The sequence below is a fragment of the Trachemys scripta genome, chromosome 1, assembly GCF_013100865.1.
Source record: "Trachemys scripta elegans isolate TJP31775 chromosome 1, CAS_Tse_1.0, whole genome shotgun sequence".
Classification (NCBI taxonomy): Eukaryota; Metazoa; Chordata; order Testudines; family Emydidae; genus Trachemys; species Trachemys scripta.
The window spans coordinates 145,183,004-145,189,509 of record NC_048298.1 but is presented as its reverse complement, the minus strand read 5'-3'; the positions used below and the strand labels follow the sequence as shown (position 1 = coordinate 145,189,509).

Below are 6,506 nucleotides of genomic sequence, written 5' to 3'. Positions count from 1 at the left end.
TCTGGGGGGGGGAGGGGGAGGGAGCGGGCGGGAGAGAGAGAGAAGGGGGCGGCCAGGGCTACAGCAGGGGCGCTCCCACGCGGCCCCTCCCGCTGCGCTGCGAGGGCTCCGCTCCGGTCGGCGGGGAGGGAAGGAAGAGGACTGCCCTGCAGGGCGCTCTGGTTCTCCATGCCGCCGCCCCCTACAGGGCGGCTGGAGCGGAACAACAACAACAACAACAAAAAAGCGGCCGTGCCGCCCTAGGATTGGGCAAAATGCCGCCTCCAACAGTCTGCCACCCCAAGCACCAGCTTGCTCAGCTGGTGCCTGGAGCCGGCCCTGGTCCCTTGGACATAACTGATGGGCATTCACTCCGGCAGCTGCTCTCTTTGACTGTGCTTACACTAGAGTTTTAAGGGGTGTAACCACCGGTGGTTACTCAGAGCCAGAGCCTCCAGAGGGTTTGCTGCCTGGAGCCGAAGCAGGAGGAACAGAGCTGGAAGCTGCTCCCCTCATGACTCCTCAGCAACAAGTATCTCCTCCATGGAATAACCCACCCTGCTCCTTCCTAGAGCAGCTGGGTACTTGCTGAAGGCTTCCCATCTATCTGCTGACCCAGCCCAATGCTGTTTAGCTGTGAAAGCTGTCAGACACAGGAGAAGATAACTGTACTAGTTACGCACATCGCGGGTGGAGAGACAGCTATTGCAGCTCCAAAAATAGCAGCAGAGAACTGGATGTTCGTAAATTCTGCTCTCTGTATTTATCCAAGACGACGAGGAACAGCAGTGGCTGGTCACCAAGGGGTCGTTTTCTTTCCCAGAAGGATTTTTCATTCTGCGGATCATCTTTCCCATACAAAAATCACAGATAGTGAAGAAAAGAAACACTGTCCCAGGTGAACCCAGACCGCTTGTGATTGACACATACAGAAAGTGAAGCTGAGGGCCGGGCTGGCAAGGGTGCTAGCTGGGAGCAGAGATGAACCAAAGCAGAGCCCAGCCTCTTCTTTGCAGGGGAAGTATGTCTGAGATGGAACAACCTGACACTCCTGATTTCATATCAATCATCTTCCGTTCGCTAAATGTATGTGTGAGCAACTACTCAGGCAACACAAAAAAAGGGTGTATAATCAACTGAGTGGAGCAGGAGGCTGGGAGTCAGGACACCTGGATTTCCCCCCAGCTCTTTCGCAGACTTCCCATGTGACCTCGGACAAGTCTTGTCACTGCTCTGTGCCTCAGTTTCCCCATCAATGGAATGTGGATAATAATGCCCAACCTTACAGGAGAGGCTTGATCACATGTTTTCAGATGAGTTAATGATCTTCCTGTGGAAAAAAATCATAGCCTCACCAGTAGGAATACTACTTCATGACAGTGCCAGCTGTTCTAATGGTGCCAGCCCCTGTGTTGCCAGATTTTTTCTGCTTCTTCTGTCTCCCTTTCCCCTGTGTTAATTATTGTTATTTTTATTTTAATATAGTACGGGGAGCCCTAATCATGGAGGAGGACCCCATTGCACTGGGTGCTGTAACAACAAAAGATGGTCCCTGCACCGAGTTTACAACCTAAATAGACAAGAAGACATAGGGTGCGAGAAGGGGTAGAATACACGAAGAGAGTGAACAATGTGATGGCAGCCAATACCATGTCAGTTAAACTGCATTAAATCCTGGTGTGTTCATTTATTCAAAATAAAAGTGGCTTTAATTTGGTTTATCTTGATTCACTTTGGAAATGAATTAACCTAAACCAAAGTAAGGCCACTTTATTTCTGAATGAGCGTGTCCACATCGGGGTTTAATTGAGCCACTTTAAATTCAAACCTTTAGTTAATTCAGAGTAACAGAGTTACTAATGTTCTTGTCAGTTCCCCATGGCAGTTGCTTGCCTTCCACTGGTTTGTGATCCAACAGTCAGGTTGGCAGGGGATGAATACGGGTTGGGACTGGAGGAGTGGAAAATTAAGGAGCTGGCTGCTGGGAGGTTGGGTCGGGGTTCTGTATGGGCTAGTAAGGGAGCTTAGAGAGGGATGGAGGGGAGGGAGAGAAGGGATCCGAGAAGGTGTATACAGCTCATCGCTGTTCTAAGGGGTAACATGACTTCTGACTCGCAACATTTTGCATACATGTCCATTTCACTTTCAGATAGGCTACCTGTGCTGCTGAAAGCAAGCATGGGTGGGCAGGAACTCCATTTCTATTCCCTGTGCCTGTCAGAGTCACTAGCACAGTAGAAGCAGCCTCAGCTGTACCAGGATCCTTAGGCAAAGCAACCCCAGAATAATTTGCCTTGCTGAGCTGTCATATGGCTTTCAGAGACGGCTCCATTAGTAGTGCTTATTTGAGACCCAACAGGTGACCCTCTTGTAAAATGGATATTATCATTCCATGGAAAAGGCCTTTGGCTTCCAATGTTTACTTTCCTCCCCTCCCCCCCATCATGTAATAAAGATACTAGCTATTATTTTTGTATCACCAACCCAATATGTCACAAAGTCATAGAGTTTAGGGCCAGAAGAGACCACCAGATCATCTCCTCGGACCTCCTTTGTATTACAGTGCTTCCCGAGCCATCATGCTTCACCTGCTGGCAGGTAAGTAAATAATCATTTCTACCTGAGCTGCCTGCTAAAACATCACTAATGAGGTTGACCTGCAGGTGAGGGGGCTGAGAAAAGGGAGCCATGTTGTTTTCAAACTATTCAAAAACACAAAGAAAAGTGAAAAAGGATGTTGATGAACTGGAAAAGGGGAGGCAATGGTAAGAAAAATGAATCATGCTGGTTTCAGGCTTTTTAGGAAGAGGCACAAACTATTACATTTAAAATGCACTATTTAGCCTTTTTAAAAGCTCTTGATGTTGTCGTGTTTGTTTGATTCTCTAGCAATGTCATTTCTCATTTTTATTGAAATGTTCTCTTCTTCTATTGCTCCTCTTCTTTCTTGTTAGTGTTGTGCACTCCTGAAATCTATGAAGCACAGGAACTTGCGCTTTGCCACACGGGGCCCTCCTGGTAACTTGTGAGGAGTCAGGGGATCATATTTAAGAACAACTTGCATAGCAACGTAGACCTTTAAAAATAACAAAAAACCAAACATGCACTCAACCTGACTCTTTGTGTTTGTAGCGGCAGGGAAAGCTGAAAGTGGTTTGTCAGTTGAGTTCCCTGCAACAGAAAACATGCAGTTCTGTCTCTCTCTGATATTTCTAAGGTGCTGTCTCGTTGGTATCCATGTGCTGATCAGATGATGGGCACTGTCCTTGTTACAGTGACAGGGCAGCTGTCAGTTACCTTTTAGGACCTCCCGGGCTACAGTTCAGAGAGCTCCTATATGGAGATTCCTTCCATTGTGCCACTAGAATAAAATATTAGTCATCAGAGAGCAGTTAGACATAGGGGGGAAAGGCCCCTGTGAAACTCATGTGGTCAATGTCCTCATGGGTATAACTCCATTGATTTTAGTGAAGTGACACTAGGGATGAATTTGGCTCATTTACGTCTGCAGCTCATGCTGCTGCTCCACCTAGAGCCTGACTTCCAGGGTCATGTGATTAAAAAAAAGAATCACAACCAGCTATCAATGTTTTAAAAGTGCTAAGCTAACGGCGAGATGACATTTCAAAGTGTTGCAGCCAACTCCACTGAGTAACAACTACATGTTTTTTCCTTGTCTATGCGAGGCCTTCATATTTACAAGACTCCCCATGGCCAGCAAACTGGATACTATAGGGAATACACTCCCTTGGTTCTCTAGATTCATTCAATGCTTTCAATATTCGCTATTAGTGATATCTGATATGATACTTATACTATTAGTGATATCTGGTGCACTGGGCTTTTCAGGAACAAGGGGTGTAATTTTGCTCTCTTGCTCATACTGATATAAATCAGGAGTATTTCCATCGTTGCAGTTACACTGGTGCAAAATCAGTGTGAGAGGAGAGTAAGACTCTTTATTTCTAAGAACACATTTCTGTGGCACCCTTCATCCAGAATAATCCCCAAAGGAGTTTCAGATTGTGTGTAAAGGGATCACTTCATCCACCCCCTGAAATGCAACCACTTCTGGGATGGAACAGCAGCTGTTTAACATCACATAACAATGCAGCCTAAAAATATAGGACACTATAGATCTTTCAGGAGGCAGAATAGAATTTCCCAGACTGGAATTTAGCCAGAACAGCAAAGCTAATTCTATGGCAAAAAGAACCATAAAATCTTTAACTCCTACAGCTGGACACAACCTGTTTTACATAGGAACTCCTGCAGCACACCATCCCCCGTCACCATGCTGAAGCAGTGAATTCAGTACAGGCTCACAGGAAACCTCTTTTTGAACCACCAAACCTCCCAGAGCATCTTTGGCCATGTCTTGACTAGGAAAAATGAGTTGAGGTCAGACTAGCTCATAGCTAAGCACGACCTAAACTCAGCCTTTTCCCCAGTGCTTGATGCAGCACCTTTAGCTCAATTTTAGCTGGTCAGATCGTACCATAGGCAGGAGCTAATAGTTTTAACCTTAAATCTCCACTAGGAGAAAGGTTGAGTTTGGGGTGGTCTTACCATGTTAGCTAAACCCAGCCTAAACCTCAAACTTTCTCCTACTCAAGACAAATCCACTGTTTCTTGGAGTTTCCCATCTAAATAGTGGCATAGTCCAACCCTGCTTAGCTTGGGTTCACAGCCTTAGGGCTTATCTACACTTGGAAATGTAGCTGTTTTAGAGTGGAATAAACTAAAATTAGAAATGGGCACTCTTATTCCAGAATCAGAGCATCTATATGGGGGCTTATGTTGAAATAACTATTCCAGAATCATTATTCGCTATTTTGGTAAATTTCCAAATGCAGACAAGCCCTTAGGGATGATGGCTGTAGGCTAGTACCGATCTGTCTCATCTTACGCTGGGGTTACGTTCCGCAGTCAGTGCCTAAAGCAAAAATCGCATATAGTCAAAATTACATTGAGTGTAATGGCGGGCGGAATCACCCGCACTACAGAAACAGTATTTAAATTGTTATTTTTCTCTTTTGTTTTTGTTTTTGCCGACCGCGTAAAGCTGAAATTGCACATGTTAAATGCGCCTAAGATGCAACAGACCTGTAATGCTTTCAAGTGGAGAACACGTGCTATTGGAAACCTTCCCATCACATTTCCAATCAGAAGGACGTACTAAACTATACAGGCTCCAGATGGCATTTAGTGGCCTTCTACCAAGAGGAGTACTTATAAGGAAATTGCTACTGGATCACTGACTGGTAACTCTGAGGACAACTTCTTCCAACCTGGATAAGGACAAAAATAGCCAGTTAATCACTGTCAGGAGAATAAACAAAGACTCCATGAGCCAAAATGAGAACCCCTCATTGGTGTGCTTCTGTAACACTCAGCAGCTGAGTTCAAGCTGTGATCTAAGTGTCCAGCCACTGTGCCTCTAGCAAGCAGTTTGACTGCACCACACAGACCTTTGCTCTCAGAAACACTCGTCCAGTTCAGCTGAAGGAGTAATAAAGGATGGCTATTTCAGGAGCGGAGAGAGGCTGGGAAATATAAGCAATATGAGATTAAATGCAACTCGAGTTGGGTAGGGGCAGCAGCATAGGGTAGGATTTAAAGGGACAAGTGATCTAAAAAGTATTTTACTCTTTTTGCCATCCAATGTCCTCCAAAAGAGGTAAAATCCCACCTGAATAATATATAGATTGATTAAACATAATAATGTGTAATTGCTATATAGTACTTGCCATTTTCAAAGCACTTTAGAGACATTAACTAATTAATCCCCACAACTCTATAGGGTGTGTATTATCCCCATTTCACAGATGGGGCAATTGAAGCAGAGAAGTAATATGTCCTGCCTAAGGCCGCACAGCAAATCAGTGGTAAAGCCAAGATTAGCATTCAGGAGTACGTGGCTCATCCCAGTCCCTTCTCACTGCAGAAGTGTCTAGAGTAAGACCATGCAGCCTCCTGAACACTCTGGTGTGATTCTGAGCAACCATCATGAGACCTAGTAAGACACAGTATAAGATTTTTCCCCTGTCAAGCTAAGCTCCAGTATGAATGAGCCGTCCAACTGCCCAAGCTGCTAGTGTCTCTCACTTGTCCCAATTAACACTTTAATGTCTCTTATCTATAACTCTGTCTATCTAACACTGTAATCGCCTTGCTCAGTGATGTACAAGTACAGGGCTGATTTAGAGGAGAGAGAAAATGTTAGTGAGTTTATTGGGAGACTCATACATGAGAATCTCTCTCTATTGGCATACTCAGAGCTCACAGTCCTTAGAAGAAGGAGACAGTGAATTTCAGTTTGACCATATGTAGAGGCACTGCTGGATACCTCTAATCTCAGCCTTTGGTGGGATTAGTATTCCTTAGGTTCCCTGAGATAACTTCCTCCACTCAAATAGCACTTTTCATCCCTTCCCACATTTTTGCTACTGCAAAGGAAAGAGCATTCTCCTCTGTAGCTCCTGCATCTACAACAGTCTCCCTGTATCTCTCTGCCTCATTGACTT

General features: G+C 45.1%; 1 long non-coding RNA gene across 1 annotated transcript; it reads left to right on the top strand.

Moving 5' to 3' along the window:
• Nucleotides 1-440: 440 nt before the first annotated feature.
• On the top strand, nt 441-5,600 carry LOC117886730. The gene is made up of 3 exons (XR_004648046.1): nt 441-1,065; nt 1,465-2,577; nt 5,045-5,600. It is a non-coding gene; the product is annotated as an uncharacterized LOC117886730 (long non-coding RNA).
• The last annotated feature ends 906 nt before the right edge of the window (nt 5,601-6,506 follow it).